The sequence below is a fragment of the Triticum aestivum genome, chromosome 1A (assembly GCF_018294505.1).
Source record: "Triticum aestivum cultivar Chinese Spring chromosome 1A, IWGSC CS RefSeq v2.1, whole genome shotgun sequence".
In the NCBI taxonomy this organism is placed as follows: domain Eukaryota; kingdom Viridiplantae; phylum Streptophyta; class Magnoliopsida; order Poales; family Poaceae; genus Triticum; species Triticum aestivum.
Window position 1 is genome coordinate 299427602 of NC_057794.1, and position 16267 is coordinate 299443868.

The 16267-nt window shown below is 45.4% G+C and overlaps 1 long non-coding RNA gene across 1 annotated transcript; it reads left to right on the forward strand.

Annotated features, from left to right (window-relative positions):
• Positions 1–5580: 5580 nt before the first annotated feature.
• Positions 5581–6861, forward strand: LOC123120342 (uncharacterized). The gene is made up of 4 exons (XR_006459436.1): positions 5581–6084; positions 6311–6391; positions 6471–6501; positions 6614–6861. It is a non-coding gene; the product is annotated as an uncharacterized lncRNA (long non-coding RNA).
• The last annotated feature ends 9406 nt before the right edge of the window (positions 6862–16267 follow it).

The window sequence follows — 16267 nt, forward strand, 5'->3', positions numbered from 1 at the left end:
GCATCTTCCAATTCCTTCATTTGGTGAGTCAAATATGTCGTAGGAGTTGGTTGACACAAGTGCTAGACCGGCAACACCTTCATCTTGAGTATCTTCGGAGTCGGAGTGATAACTTCTCTCGGAGTGGCTGTCGGAGTCGGAGCCGGATACCCATTCACCAACATGAGCTTGATGTCTTCGTTTTGTGTAGCTCCTTGATGATTTTTCCTTCCTTTCTGAATCCTTGCTTCTCCGTGAGTATCTTTGTTCATAACGATCATCTCTACTCCTTCTCTCTCTTGGTGGTGATTCTTTGCTTCTTCTTTTTGGAGAATCTTCTCTTCTCTTGTAGGGAGCCGTACACTCATTGGAATAGTGTCCGGGTCTTCCACAACTGTAGCAGTTTCGCTCTCGACTAGAAGATCTTTTGTCATTGTAGGACCTTGACTTGAAGCTCAATTCTTCATTGAAGTTTTGTTTCTCACTTGATGATGTAGGGGCTTCACATGAGGCTTTGTAGGCACCACTTGATTTGTTGTGAAGTTCCTCTTTATCCTTAAGTGACATCTCATGAGCAACAATTCTTCCAATCACCTCCGTTGGCTTGAGATCTTTGTAATTGGGCATCATTTGGATCAATGTGCACACGGTATCATATTTTCCATCCAAGGCTCTTAGAATCTTCTTGATGATGAATCTATCGGTCATCTCTTCACTTCCTAAGCCGGCAATCTCATTTGTGATGAGAGCAAGCCTAGAGTACATTTCAGCGACACCTTCACCATCCTTCATTTTGAACTTGTCAAGTTGACTTTGAAGCACATCCAACTTGGATTCCTTGACGGAGTCGGCACCTTCGTGCATATCAATCAAAGTGTCCCAAATTTCCTTTGCATTCTCAAGACGGCTGATTTTGTTGAATTCTTCGGGGCACAGTCCGTTGAAGAGAATATCACAAGCTTGAGCATTGTATTGCAACATCTTCAACTCATCCGCGGTAGCTTCACGGTTTGGTTCTTTCCCATCAAAGAAGTCACCTTGCAAACCAACACACACAATAGCCCAAACGGCGGGGTTATGTCCAAGAATATGCATTTTCATTTTATGCTTCCAACTAGCAAAATTAGTACCATCAAAGTAAGGACCTCTACGGTGATAATTTCCCTCGCTAGACGCCATACTCTCCTAGGTTGTGAAACCAAGGCTATGACCACCAAAAGCTATGGAGATCAAAGCAAATGGAGACCAAAGCTCTGATACCAGTTGTAGGATCGAAAGTATGTCTAGAGGGGGGGTGATTAGACTACTTGACCAAATAAAAACTTAACCTTTTCCCAATTTTAGTTCTTGGCAGATTTTAGCTATTGTAGGACAAGTCAAGCAATCATCACACAATTCAAGCAAGCATGCAAAGAGTATATTGGCAGCGGAAAGTAAAGCATGCAACTTGCAAGAATGTAAAGGGAAGGGTTTGGAGAATTCAAACGCAATTGGAGACACGGATGTTTCTCCCGTGGTTCGGATAGGTGGTGCTATCCTACATCCACGTTGATGGAGACTTCAACCCACAAAGGGTAACGGTTGCGCGAGTCCACGGAGGGCTCCACCCACTAAGGGTAACGGTTGCGCGAGTCCACGGAGGGCTCCACCCATGAAGGGTCCACGAAGAAGCAACCACCCACAAAGGGTCCACGAAGTAGCAACCTTGTCTATCCCACCATGGCCATCGCCCACGAAGGACTTGCCTCACTAGCGGTGGATCTTCACGAAGTAGCCGATCTCCTTGCCCTTACAAACTCCTTGGTTCAACTCCACAATCTTGTCGGAGGCTCCCAAGTGACACCTAGCCAATCTAGGAGACACCACTCTCCAAGAAGTAACAAATGGTGTGTAGGTAATGAACTCCTTGCTCTTGTGCTTCAAATGATAGTCTCCCCAACACTCAACTCTCTCTCATAGGATTTGGATTTTGTGGAAAGAAGATTTGAGTGGAAAGCAACTTGGGGAAGGCTAGAGATCAAGATTCATATGGTAGGAATGGAATATCTTGGTCTCAACACACGAGTAGGTGGTTCTCTCTCAGAACATATGAGTTGGAATTGTGTATGTATTCTGATGGCTCTCTCCACGAATGAAGAGGAGGTGGAGGGGTATATATAGCCTCCACACAAAATCCAACCGTTACACACAGTTTTCCAATCTCGGTGGGACCGAATCAACAAACTCGGTCGGACCGAAAAGGTAAACCTAGTGACAGTTAGAGATTTTCGGTGGGACTGACATGCAACTCGGTAGGACCGATATGGTTAGGGTTTGGGCATAACGTAATCTCGGTGAGACCGATTACACAAACTCGGTGAGACCGATTTTGGTAATTAGCTAACCAGAGAGTTGGTCAGGCAAACTCGGTGGGACCGATTTGCTCTTTCGGTGAGACCGAAAAGTTACAAAAAGGAAACACTGAATTTACATTGCAATCTCGGTGGGACCGATTCGCTCTTTCGGTGAGACCGAAAAGTTACGAAAGGGAAACAGAGAGTTTGCAATCCCATCTCGGTGAGACCGAGATCCCTATCGGTAGAACCGATTTGCTAGGGTTTGGCAGTGGCTTATGACAAGTGAAACTCGGTGGCGCCGGATAGAAAGAATCGGTAGGACCGAGTTTGGCTTAGGGTTTAGGTCATTTGTGGATATGGGAAAGTAGTTGAGGGTTTTGGAGCATATCACTAAGCACATGAAGCAAGATGCTCATTAAGCAACACCTCGTTCCTCCTTGATAGTATTGGCTTTTCCTAAAGACTCAATGTGATCTTGGATCACTAAAATATAAAATGAAGAGTCTTGAGCTTTTGAGCTTGAGCCAATCCTCTGTCCTTAGAATTTTGAGGGTTCCACTTTCACCATCCATGCCATGCCAATCATTGAGCTTTCCTGAAATAATCATCTTGGAATAGCATTAGCTCAATGAGCTATATGTTGTTATGAATTACCAAAACCACCTAGGGATAGTTGCACTTTCAGTAATACATCATCCCGCAACTAACTCATTAGTTGCAATGCTTGCAAGGCTTAAGTGATGTGCATTACCGAGAGGGCCCAGAGATACCTCTCCGACAATCGGAGTGACAAATCCTAATCTCGAAATACGCCAACCCAACATGTACCTTCGGAGACACCTATAGAGCACCTTTATAATCACCCAGTTATGTTGTGACGTTTGGTAGCACACAAAGTGTTCCTCTGGTAAACAGGAGTTGAATAATCTCATAGTCATAGGAACATGTATAAGTCGTGAAGAAAGCAATAGCAACATACTAAACGATCGTGTGCTAAGCTAACGGAATGGGTCATGTCAATCACATCATTCTCCTAATGATGTGATCCCGTTAATCAAATGACAACTCATGTCTATGGTTAGGAAACATAACCGTCTTTGATCAACGAGCTAGTCAAGTAGAGGCATACTAGTGACACTCTGTTTGTCTATGTATTCACACATGTATTATGTTTCCGGTTAATACAATTCTAGCATGAATAATAAACATTTATCATGATATAAGGAAATAAATAATAACTTTATTATTGCCTCTAGGGCATATTTCCTTCAGGTAGCCCAATCCTTTTGAGGCAAAGGACAGGCCAAAACGGTCTCTTGTGATAACCAAAGCGTTCTTGAGGGTACACGGGAATTTCATCTAGTCACTTTCATCATGTTGGTTTAATTCGTGTTTGGTACTTTGATGATTTGATATGTCAGTGGACCGGTGCTTAGGTGTTGTTCTTATTTGAAAAAATCCCCTACTTATGATTAACCCTCCCGTAAGCATCCGCAACTACGAGAAAAGTATTAAGAATAAATTCTAACCATAGCATTAAACTTTTGGATCCAATCGGTCCCTTACAGAATAGCGCATAACTAGGGTTTAAGCTTCTGTCACTCTCTCAACCTATCATCTAATTGCTACTCCACAATGCATTCCCTTAGGCCCAAATATGGTGAAGTGTCATGTAGTCGACGTTCACATGACACCACTAAGGGAATCACAACATACATACTATCAAAATATTGAACACATATCAAGTTCACATGATTACTTGCAATATGATTTCTCCTGTGACCTCAAGAACAAAAGTAACTACTCACAAATGATAATAATGCTCAAGATCAGAGGGGCATTAAATAGCTTATTGGATCTGAATATATAATCTTCCACCAAATAAACCATATAGTAATCAACTACAAGATGTAATCAACACTACTAGTCACCCACAAGCACCAATCTATAGTTCCGGTAACAAGATTGAACACAAGAGATGAACTAGGGTTTGAGATGAGATGGTGTTATTGAAGATGTTGATGGAGATTGCCCTCCCTAAGATGGGAGAGTTGTTGGTGATGATGATGACGATGATTTCCACCTCCGGGAGGGAAGTTTCCCCGGCGGAATCGCTCCCGCCGGAGGGCAAAAGTGCTCATGCCCAAGTTCCACCTCGAGACGGCGGGGCTCCGTCCCGAAAGTCCTTCCCTTATTGTTCTAGGTCAAAATGACCTATATACCAGAAGATGGGCACCAGAGGTGGGCCTAGGTGAGCACAACCCACCAGGATGCGCCTGGGCTCCCTGGCGCACCCAGGTGGGTTGTGCCCCACCTGGTGAGCCCCCTCTGGTAGTTATTTGCTCCAATATTCCTCAAATATTTCATAAAAAATCCTCGTGAAGTTTTAGCTTGTTTGGAGTTGTGGAGAATAGGTGGCCTGACGTAACTTTTCCAGGTCCAGATTTCCAGCTGCCCGAATTCTTCCTCTTTGTGTATACCTTGTGTATTATGAGAGAGAAGGCATTAGAATTACTCCAAAAAGCATTATTATGGATAAAAACATCATAAATAACAGTAAGGAAACATGATGCAAAATGGATGTATCAGGGAGGTGCGGAAGCTTGGGGGCACGGCAGTGATCGGCGGCGGCGACGGCTGAGGAGGAAGCCGCGGCGGCGGTGGGAGGCACGGCGGCGGGTGGGAGGGCGGGGGCGACCGGTGGCGGCTAGGTCTAGGAACGACCTGCGATAGATACCATGTAGAAGACTGGAATATGTTGTGCAACTCAATTGCATTGATCGGTGCACCAGACACGTATATATGATGTACAAAGGGGATCACAACCTCAACTATACAGATGAACAAGGAGGTGGGCCCAAGACACAGTATACACGTACACAATATATTGAACAATACAGTATATAGATATACTAAGCAGTGTCATGGTACGTGCATACGCAGGCAAGGTGCATGCACAAATTATTTTCACTGCATGGGTGAGATATTCACGTATGTATGCAGCCACTTTGCAATGATCATCTATTGTCATGCACGTTACTCACAAGGATTAGCCCCTGCATGTGATTTGTACGTGACAATGTTAAAATATTCCGGCTAGCGCTCCAAACCTGACATGATGATGTTTTTTGTTGTTGTTGTTGAGAATGACATGATGATGTTTTAGGGTTTAGTGGATTGCTTCGGCGGTTCGGCCCATGCGAGGAGCCTAGGAAAATATCAATTGATCCATGCAACCGGATAAGGAAGCCAACGATCATTCGGGATAAAATTGATCTGCTCCGATTTTCTGCCTAGCAACGCACCAGCGCATCAAACAGAAAATCGGCGGCGCCCCGCACCGGACGAGGCGCACCTTCAGCCCTAGCCCCTCGGCTCCTCCTCTCCGTAACCCCAAATCCAGCGGCCATCCCTCCCGAGTCCCGAGTCGTTTCTGTTGCCTAGCTAGTTGCCCCTCTCGCCTTTGGCGGCCGCGGCGGCTGATCGGGGGTGGCGCAGGCAAATCGCCGCTCTTGAATCTGGTGACCATCCCATTACCTGCTCTTGATCCGACTTTGTAATTGCGGGATTTGGGGGTACGTGTTTGATTGTGATACGTGCACATGTTTGAACGGGATTTAAGCTTTGCTGAGATTTCGACGATAAGTCTGCTATTTTCAAGAGACTCTGGCGTGCGCGCCGTTGCCCGAAGATTTTCGGTGTGACGAACCCTCGTTCGCTCGGCAGGCCGATGGAACCCGAACTCCACAGCAGCAGCAAATTGTTGGAGGTTCGTATCATCCTTTAAATTCCATCAGGTTGTGCGTTTGAATGAGTGGAAACAAATCAGTAGCTTGTTCGAATATATGGGACAGTCAGTTTGTGCGTTTGAATATGTGGAAACAAAACAGAAGCTCGTTCGAATACATGGGAGAGGCGTGGAACTCATCCAATAACAAAACGCAAAGTTCTGATTTTTTTTTTCTGTCTCTATTTTCCGCTTATGAAAATGACAGGTTCTAGCCAAATCACATCCGTGCAAGAGCGTGTAGGAGGGTGCCATGCAGGCAAAGGCTTTGGATAATAAGCTTAGTAAAGTAAATACCTTTGCGAATAATTATTCTTACTGTTTGTATCCTTAAGTTACTGCTTCCTAAATGGTATCTTCATCCGCAGATTGCACAAGATCGGGTCATACATTCTACAGGTACCTGTCACCGATGCCACTTTGGTTAGGTCTTGCAACGAGTATGTTCATGCAATTTTTTGGTGATAGTGTCTTAATTTTTTTTCGTCGTCTTAAACGTTGCATTTCATAGGTGGATGAATTTGCTCACCATTTGTGTTGCCCGAGTTTGGTGGACCACTGCAGCATGCCATTTTCAAGATACTATATGATAAACTGGTTCAAGAGAACGAAGTGGCCATACTATATGATAAACTGGTTCAAAAGAACGAAGTGGCCGAATGGAAGGTCGTTGCTGATGCACATGTACATTTTATGGAATTCAAACGACGGTGTACCCATTAAACCTCTCTATGGTCCTCCTTTCCCAACAATCCCACCAGTAAGTGACATCCCTATTATTACGCTATTATTATATTTACTTTGGGTGTGACTATGTTGTGAGTCTTCTATTTTCAAATATACACCAACACATAAGCTGTGACTCCTTCTCTAATTGGGTCATTTCTGTGTTTATTTCTGGTTAATTTGCTGCCGCTTATCTCACTGTCAGCTTTACCTCCCGTTCGTCATTCAGTGTTTAACCTCAATTGTGTGAATTTTTTTATTTCCCATCTGACCCTACTTGGAATCGACAAACACAGAGAAGTTTGTATCCACTCTAGAAATATGCATATCTACCAAGAGAAAAGCATGTGTAATGAAAATAGAACAATGAAACTTCGGAATTTCTAAACTGCAGAGATTTAGTTTGGCTATTTCTAGACTACACTTTCTATTACATAGTTACAACGTGTCCCTCTAGAGTTACCTTCCATGCAAAGATACCAGGGACACCTAGAACCTTGTTCCTACATGATGCTGCTGTATTATCAGTCCTGGTTACACATTATTTTTGTCGGTGAATAAAACTAATCTTACTCCATGCATCTTTTTTGTTGGGTCAACAGGCCAACGGCCGTAGCAGGTCAAGCGAGATGTTTTGTTCGATATTTCCTTGGTTATCAAGTTAGTTTTTAGCCGTCAAGTTAGTTGTTTCACGGCCTAGGCCCCAACTTGTCTGCAGGCTATATGAATGCCTTGCACCTTCTCGGGGATATAAAGCATTCACATAATTACCTTATATCTTCTTTATCGTTCCTAGAAGCTTAGAGTTTACCAATTTGGGATCACAACCATGTACGATGGCGGACGATGACATAGAGGAGCAACACATCACCGAGACCATCGAAATGATCGCCCTCTAGCTTGAGAACTTCACATGCGAGCGAGGGGAGGAGCATGCATTCTTAGCGGAGGCGTTGCAATGCCTCACAACACCTCTCCGGCCCAACAACAATGATGTTGGAGCCTCAACATTGTGACCGTCTACCGCCAGCCTCTCTAGATCAACCGCCAATCTTAGGCTTACCACCAAATGTTCGCCTCCCTCCCATAACCACTAATATTCTCCCGACCCCCACATCCCACCACCACAACCACCCTTCCACCCTCTGCCTACCATGCTTCGTCCTTCCGCGCACCAACAAATGTCGAAAATTAATCTTCGAGCAACATCCTACCAACACTTGCCATATGCTATTCTCTTTCTTAACCACAGTCACCATCTTGGTTGCTGGCAAGCACACACCTTCTCAACTATGGCTACACACCCCCATTGAGCACCGTCCCAACCCTACCAACCCACAACCAGTATGCCTCCGGCTCGAGCTTCAGCAACCTTGTGCTTCCACAAGCTTGATTGCCCACTTATCACAGCTTGATTGCCCACTTATCACGGCTTGATCGACCTGCACATGTGGCTGAACCGTTGTGAGTAGTTCTTCTGTGGCAAACGCATGGAGGAAGTCAAAAAAAACGTGGACGACATCCTATCACCTAAATGATGAGTCATGACTAGGGTAAGCCATCCTAGGAGCAATTAAGGAGGTGTGCAATTTGTGGTTTGGTCCATCCATCCGCCAACCCCCTCGGCTAGCTGGCTTACAATTCACCACCTTGAGACATGGAGTTGAACTCTTTGCCCTTATCTCTCATAACAGTGAACTAGGTGACCCCAACTCAACAGCATATCTTGAACATGGAGGGGTTGCTCTAGGGGTTGCACACCGACCTTAAGCTCCAACGACCCCCTTCACTTACACACCACCATCACCATTGCAAAAGGCACATGAATATCCGCATCTACAACCTTCGTCTTTGACTCGAGTGACATGGACCCGATGACACACCTTGGGTATAGGTGGAATCCCCTATCGGACATCTCGACCAACAATGACTCCATCAACACATCTGATGAGTACCCCACCACCATCACTGTAACGCCTCACCCATGTGGAGATGTTCAAACAACGACAATAAGGCTTGTGCTACCATTCCAAAAAGCAATATATATATGAGTTGCTTGTGTGTGTGGCTATTCTACGTGGAGCTCGATGGCATCACATCGGACAATGTTAGGCGACACCGGCAAATTGATGAGCCCCAGGTGTCACTGCACACCATTACCAACATTAGAAGCATATGCGCGACACGCAATGCAACTCTGTGTGCACATAGGGACAATCTTGTATGTCATTTTAATGGGCACATGATCCATTCAGAATTTCATTGATGCCTCAGCGTCTTTGCTTTCTCGTGTCATCTTCGTCATTGAGTGGTAGAGTTTCTTCATCCCTGGCTTGTCGCTCTCGTGTATAGTCATAGTGACCATTTCCACCTTTTCACTAATCAATCGGTTTTCACATTGTGGAACCATGTCATGATGTTGAAGACCACTGATCCTAGCAATGATACCTACCACATGCTGGCGGGAAGGTGTTATATGCACCTCTTCATCTCTCGTTGCACTCATTGGGTGTCACGTGCCATGATCCAGATGATTCTTTCATCAATTTTTACTCTCATGTGTACCGTGACTCGATCGTTCTACTATCTGGTTGAGGTTTACATTTAGTGATGATGTGAGATGAAAAGCAGACAATGAACGAAAGGTGGTATGTCCATGTACGGGTCTACATGGACCAAATGTCGCTTCACCTCGGGTCCATCGAAGGTGTCGAGTTGCTTCTCGACAAGAAATATATTGTCGATCCTTTTGACACTTGCACATCACAAGGAAGACACTACTGTCTTTAGTTGTTGAGTGTCGTGTTTTAGTCTAAACAAGATTCCACGTAGCTAAGCTTCCACCTTCTTGGTGTGCATGCCATATTATGGAGGTTTTCTTGCCACCCTTCGGGAGGTTGCCTCAACACCTAATGGTCTGCTCTTTGATGATCCCATCCAGCTTGATCGTGTCGAGGACTAATGGGTGTTTGCCATGCGTTTCCCCAGTTCACGCCAAAGCGGATTCCCTCGCTTAGCTTTGAGGATGAGCCGCCATACCCGCCAGTCTATTCCTTTATTTGGTGGCCAGGTGTGCCTCACAAAGAGGGTCAATCTATCTGATCTGAATTGATGCAGTGACGGCCCCTTGTTCGACCACCACCTTAATGTGTGCGATGATTCATTTTGCCGTCATAGTTCTTGCCATGAATGTTTGGTCGTCGTAGTTCCTACCATGATTCGGTCAAGGGTCCGTGGCCAGCATGATAGTTGCACGCCTACACGTAGTCGCCAGAGAGCCATTTCGCTACCTTTCTTGGTCTACTACCTCACTCCAGTAGAGACGATGGAGGTGCTTTCGAAGTTTCCCAATGATGGCCTCCTACTCAACTCGCTCTCTCAGCCGATGGGTCCACTAGTACCACTTGTGTCATCTCCTACGTACATTGTTGGGGCCTTGTCTGTCAGCCACAGCCTACTTCCTATGCCATATCGTCTTCCCAGCCAATTTGTGCATGTATGCTTTTTGGAGTGACCCACTCGTGAATTCTGGCTTAGAGTGGGTTGACTCTGAGTGTCCATAGTTTTGTGCAATTTTTTGTTGGCTATGAATCTCTCACCCACCCGAGAGGGCCTTTCCAAATCCCATTTGTGTTGTGGGGCAGATCCAAGGTCATGTGGAGCAGCTCGGTCTGGAGGATGGGGCTATCAAGACAGGAGTTTGCTAGAGCTCTAGGACTCACACACAGACGTAGCGGGCTACAACCCAAAAATAGCTCGCTCGCCTCGCTTCGTTAGGATCGCTCAGGAAAGCTTGCACGCTTTCTTCAAAAAAAGGGCATGCTCACACACTAGATGTTGTTGCTCTCCTCGTTTACAAAAAACATTACTATAAAAAATCATTTTCTAAAATCTGAAACAATGGTTAAATGAAAATGTCCATGATTTTCAAATAAATGTTCTTGAACTTGAAGTAAGTTTGTGGATTTGAAAAATATTGACGAATTGAAAAATGTTCATGAATTCAAAAACAGTTCGTGAATTTGGAAAAAATGTTCACATAGTTGAAAAAAGGATCACGAATTTGGGGATTTGAAAAATCTTCACGACTTTTTAGAATGTTATTGAATTATTGAATTTGAAATTTGTTCTTGGTTTCCAATAATGTTGAAGAATTTTATAAAAAAACATGAAATTATTATTTGCTGATAATAATAAAAAAGGAAAAAGAAAAAACATGAACGGAAAACCAGCAAAAAAGAGAGAGAAGAAAAACCAATCTCAATGTCGAAAGCTTCTAGAAGCTTAACAAAACCAGTTTGGTGTTCATGTGTAGAAGCGATACTAGATGGGCCCATCCTTAGAGCAAGTGTGAGCACCTTCTATATATTGTTATGGATATAACCAACACTATAAGCGCCAAATAGGGTTTCACCTCTAAGAAGCCCACCTATGTCAGTGGGCCTATTATCGAGGTCCAACTTCTAGGTAGCTATCACTTCCAACCCTTACTTGTTAGGCCTATATACCCCAAATAGTCTTGTTGTCAGGTTTAGAATGTGCTGCACCATGTTCCTAACCTGAACATCTCCAATGATGAAACCATATTTGGTGGGATCCTTCAGTCTTTTATCCACTATATGTTGGTGGCACTAGATATGTATCCCCATCAAGGATTGACATCCGTGCTTGCTTGAGGGTGCTCATTTCGAAGAGGAAGAGCACTAGGCATGTTCTATTTAATCAGCCATCCCAATGATAAAGCATGTCTTGGATCTAACTTAGTAGTGTGTGGACGTTGTTGTTGCGGCACTTGTGGAAAGGTTCCAGTAGCCCAAGAGGAGAGTTGATATCAGTGTCCTCGTCCTCACTCACATCAACTTCCTATCCAGGCAGTCTCAGTATTTCGTTATTCTTTTAGGTTCCACTTAGTCTACCCAACCAACACGGTTAAGGTGTTGTTAATGTGTGACCTTGTAACTTATGACGATAGGTAGTTGTACTATTGTATCCGTGTACTATGTATATTGCACACAAGTCATACATGTGGCACCCTGATCCAAAGGACTGTAATGGAGGCCCACATCAATGCTAGGATCAGACACTCGTGTGTATTACAAGAATGTTATCAAGAGCAAGCATAAAGAGTACGAACAGTTTATAGGACCACATGTGCTAGAACTATTTAGTGAACCATGCTAGCCCCTTATACCCGCCTCACGACAACTGAAACCAGATCTAACCGGCGACAACTGAAGCAACATCAAAAGACACTACAAAAACGTAGTGATTCCGGCCTCACGACATCTGAAACAAGATCTAACCGGCGGCAACCATAGCAACATCAAAAGACAGTACAAAAACATAGTGATTCTGTTCCCACAGGGTACTGACTTGGTTACCAACTAGCCCTCGAATGTAGCATCTTGCCTTCAAGGTGAAGATGTAGTGGAAGAATCTGGCACATGAAAAGCTAGGTGGGTACTTTAAATGTGTTTGCGAGACAAAAAAACATAGACAAACAAGGCATGGTTAGGAATTTTCAATAATAAAATGACTAAAGGGCTTAATGGGAAATACTATTGTCATGCATTTGTCAAAAAAAAATAACACGAAGGCATGAAAAAACAACTGATGACTAGAGCATCATCGACCTTAATGCTATGCTTTTACAGAAAGTTTTTCCACCCATCGCTAAGTCCATTCCTGGTGACAAGATACTTGGCATGGTCGCTCCGCCCTTCCTCGTCTTTTTGTCTCATTATAGTATCTTTCTCTGGAAGCTTTTCTCTCTTAAATTACTCGGGAGACCCTTGGATTGGAGCAACAAAACATAACCGTTAAGGTCGACGATGCCATGGTCTTTTGACTCGTGAAATCGGAAAATTCATGTGAGTTGTTTAATCAATTGACATGTCATTCTTTCTTGTTATTGTTTTGTCAAATGCTCAGCGGAATTAGTGCCCATCGACCCCTTCATTGATTTTATTATTGAAAATTTCCATATTGTTTCTAGATCTATACAGTAATAGAGGAAGAGTTTATGACAACTGACGAGGATGTCTAGTCTAAGAGCATCTCCAGCCATTTGGCCCCCCAGGACGCATAAAAATCGCCCCCTGGGGGCGAGCCGGCGATGCAATCGGCGTTGGGGGCAGTTTCGCGCCCAGTCGTCGCCCCCAGCCGCCGAAATTGGCCCACTTTTTAGCCCCATTTTGGCGAATAAAGGGCTCATATGGGCGACAATAGGCCCATATTTGGCGTGGTTTGCCATTTTTCGGCGTTCAATTATGCACATAAATTTTTTTATCACATATTTCATCACAAAAATATCAAATACTTCAACAAAATAGTACAGCAACAAATAGCTCAGTACAAATTATATAGTTCAACAAATAAAACTCATATTTCATCACACGTCGCGCCCAGCGTCGCCCTTGAGCCTCCATAGATGCTCTATCAGATCTTGCTGCAGTTGATGATGCACCTGTGAGTCTCGGATCTCCTGACGCATACTAAGATAGGCAGTCCAGGTTGCCGGTAGCTGGTGATCAACTTCGGCTAGAGGACTCTGCCTATAGTATGGTTCAGTGTCAAACACTGGGTCTTCTTGCTCGCTCTCGATGATCATGTTGTGCAAGATGACACAGCAAGTCATAATCTCCCACATTTAATCTTTCGACCAGGTCTGAGCGGGGTATCAGACAACAGCAAATCAAGATTGGAGCACACCAAATGCCCGCTTGACATCCTTCCTGCAAGCCTCCTAAACCTTCGCAAACCATGCGTTCTTGCCTCCTAGCACAGGGTTTGAGATTGTCTTCACAAATGTCGACCATCTCGGATAGATGCCATCAGCTAGATAGTACCCCTTGTTGTAGTGCCGCCCATTGATCTCGAAGTTCACCGGAGGAGAATGACCTTCAACAAGCTTGGCAAAGACAGAAGAGCATTGCAGCACGTTGATGTCATTGTGAGTTCCTGGCATACCAAAGAAGGAGTGCCAAATCCAGAGGTCCTGTGTGGCCACCGCCTCAAGCACCACACTGCAACTGCCTTTGGCGCTTTTGTACATCCCCTGCCAAGCAAATGGGCAATTCTTCCATTTTCAATGCATGCAGTCGATGCTTCCAAGCATCCCAGGAAATCCTCTTGCTGCATTCTGTGCTAGGATCCGAGCAGTGTCTTCCGCATTGGGTGTTCTCAAGTATTGTGGTCCAAACACTGCCACCACTGCCCGACAGAACTTGTAGAAACACTATATGCTGGTGGACTCGGCCATGCGCCCATAGTCGTCGAGTGAATCACTAGGAGCTCCATATGCAAGCATCCTCATCGTTGTCGTGCACTTCTGGATGGAGGTGAATCCAAGAGCGCCGATGCAATCCATCTTGCACTTGAAGTAGTTTTCGAACTCCCGGATGGAATTCACAATCCTGAGGAAGAGCTTTCGGCTCATCCGATAACGGCGCCGAAATGTTTTCTCGCCGTGAAGTGGAGCATCGGCGAAGTAGTCGGAGTAGAGCATGCAGTAGCCTTCGAGACGATGCCGGTTCTTTGCTTTCACCCGCCCAGGCGCCGAGCCGCCTCACCGCGGCTTTTCATTGCTCGCCAGCAGCTGGGCAAGTGCGGCGAGCACCATGAGATGCTCTTCTTCCTGGACGTCGGCCTCGGCTTCCTCCTCCAGCAGTGCGGCGAGCGCTTCCTTGTCATTCGAGTCCATCGCTGAGGCAGACAAATCGCCGAACACCTTGCGCTCGGTGGGCGTGTACCCGCCGCTAAATCGTGCCTTCGCGGCCGGAAACGGCGGCCGGAAACGCCCAGCTGTTGTTGGAGGGGCTGCCGCGGCGAAGCGCTGCTATTTTTCCGGCGGGGAATGGCTATCTAGTGGTGTAGGGCGACGGGCGGCGCCGGGATATAGCTACTGGTGGCCGAGGGCGCGAGGGGTGGGAGGCGAGTCGGGGAAGAAAACCTTGACTTTTCCCCTGACGGTGTGGGCCAGCCACGCTTTTCCCTTGCGCCGGAGCCCCCAACTGCTCCCTAGTGCGCCGGGTTCGGCTTGTGACCGCCGGGCGGAAAAAAGGGCCGAACCGGCGATTTTCGGCGTCCTGGGAGAGCGACTGGGGCGTTTTTTCCGTGTCGGCGCCGAAAAAGTGGCCTGGGGAGGCTTGTTGGGGGCGCGGCTGGAGATGCTCTAAGGAGGAGGGTCCAAAGATTATCACCAGAGTTAGCATCACATCAACCAACGATGATAGCAACAACGACCTAGCAGCCAACGATAATGGTCAGCCACCATTAGTGGATATAGTGAGAGCTCTTAAGCCGAGGATGGTGATTCTCAAGGATGCTCTCAAGGCGGTGAATGAGATGGTGGAGGAACTCGAGTCGAGCGAAAGAAGACCATACATGTTGTGCTCAACTCCAGCTCCTCATTCATTGCACGGATAGTATCTTGAGAGTCGTCATCCTTGAACGGAGGGCTCTCGTCTTCACTAACGTTAAGTGAACATCATCCTTGGTTGCTAGGTTGTTGTTGCCATCATTATTCGTTGTTTTGTTGCTAACTCTAATGGTAACTTTTGGATCCTCCTTAGAATTGACATCACAGTTAGTTGTCGTCACCTCGTACACAGAAAAATAAGATTTTTTAGTAACAAATAACAAAATGACTAAAGGAATAAATGGGCACTACTCCTTGCATGCATTTGATAGAAAAATTACGCAAAAAAATCACAAGGCTGATGACTAGGGCGTCCTCGACCTTAAGGCTATGTTATTCTGCAAAGTCTTTCCACCCACCATTGAGTCCATCCCTGATGATAAGATACCTCACAGAGTATTTTATCAACATGGATGAACTTAGTGATGGGTGGAAAAACTTTGTGGAAAAGCATAACCTTAAGGTCGACGACCCTAGTCATCAATTGCCTTGCATGCATTTGACAGAAAAATAACGCAAAGAAATCACAAGGCAATTGATGACTAGGGTGTCACCGGGGATGGACTCAGTGGTGGACGGAAAAACTTTGTGGAAAAGCATAACCTTAAGGTTGGCGAAACCCTAGTCATCATTGCCTTGTCGTTCCTTTGTGTTGTTTTCTGTCGAATGCATGGCAGAAGCAATGTCGATTAATCCGTTGAGAAAATTCCTTATTTAACACTGTCTTAAAATCTGGTTCCTTATTTGACACTGGAAAAGTTATTCTTCCCTATTTGACACTTGTCCTAAATTTTATTCCCTATACGACACTTCTGTCCATTTTGAGCCTAAATGACACCTTTAAAGACGATTTTGCCCCTCATGCGGTATGTATGTGCGCGCATGTGTGTGCTGTTGCGTGTGTGGGTGCACGCGCACATGTGTGCTGCCGCTGCATGTGTGTGTGCATATGTGCTGCAGTGTGTGTTTGCTACTGCGTGTGTACGTGCGCGCGCGTGTGTGCTGTTGCGTGCCTATGTG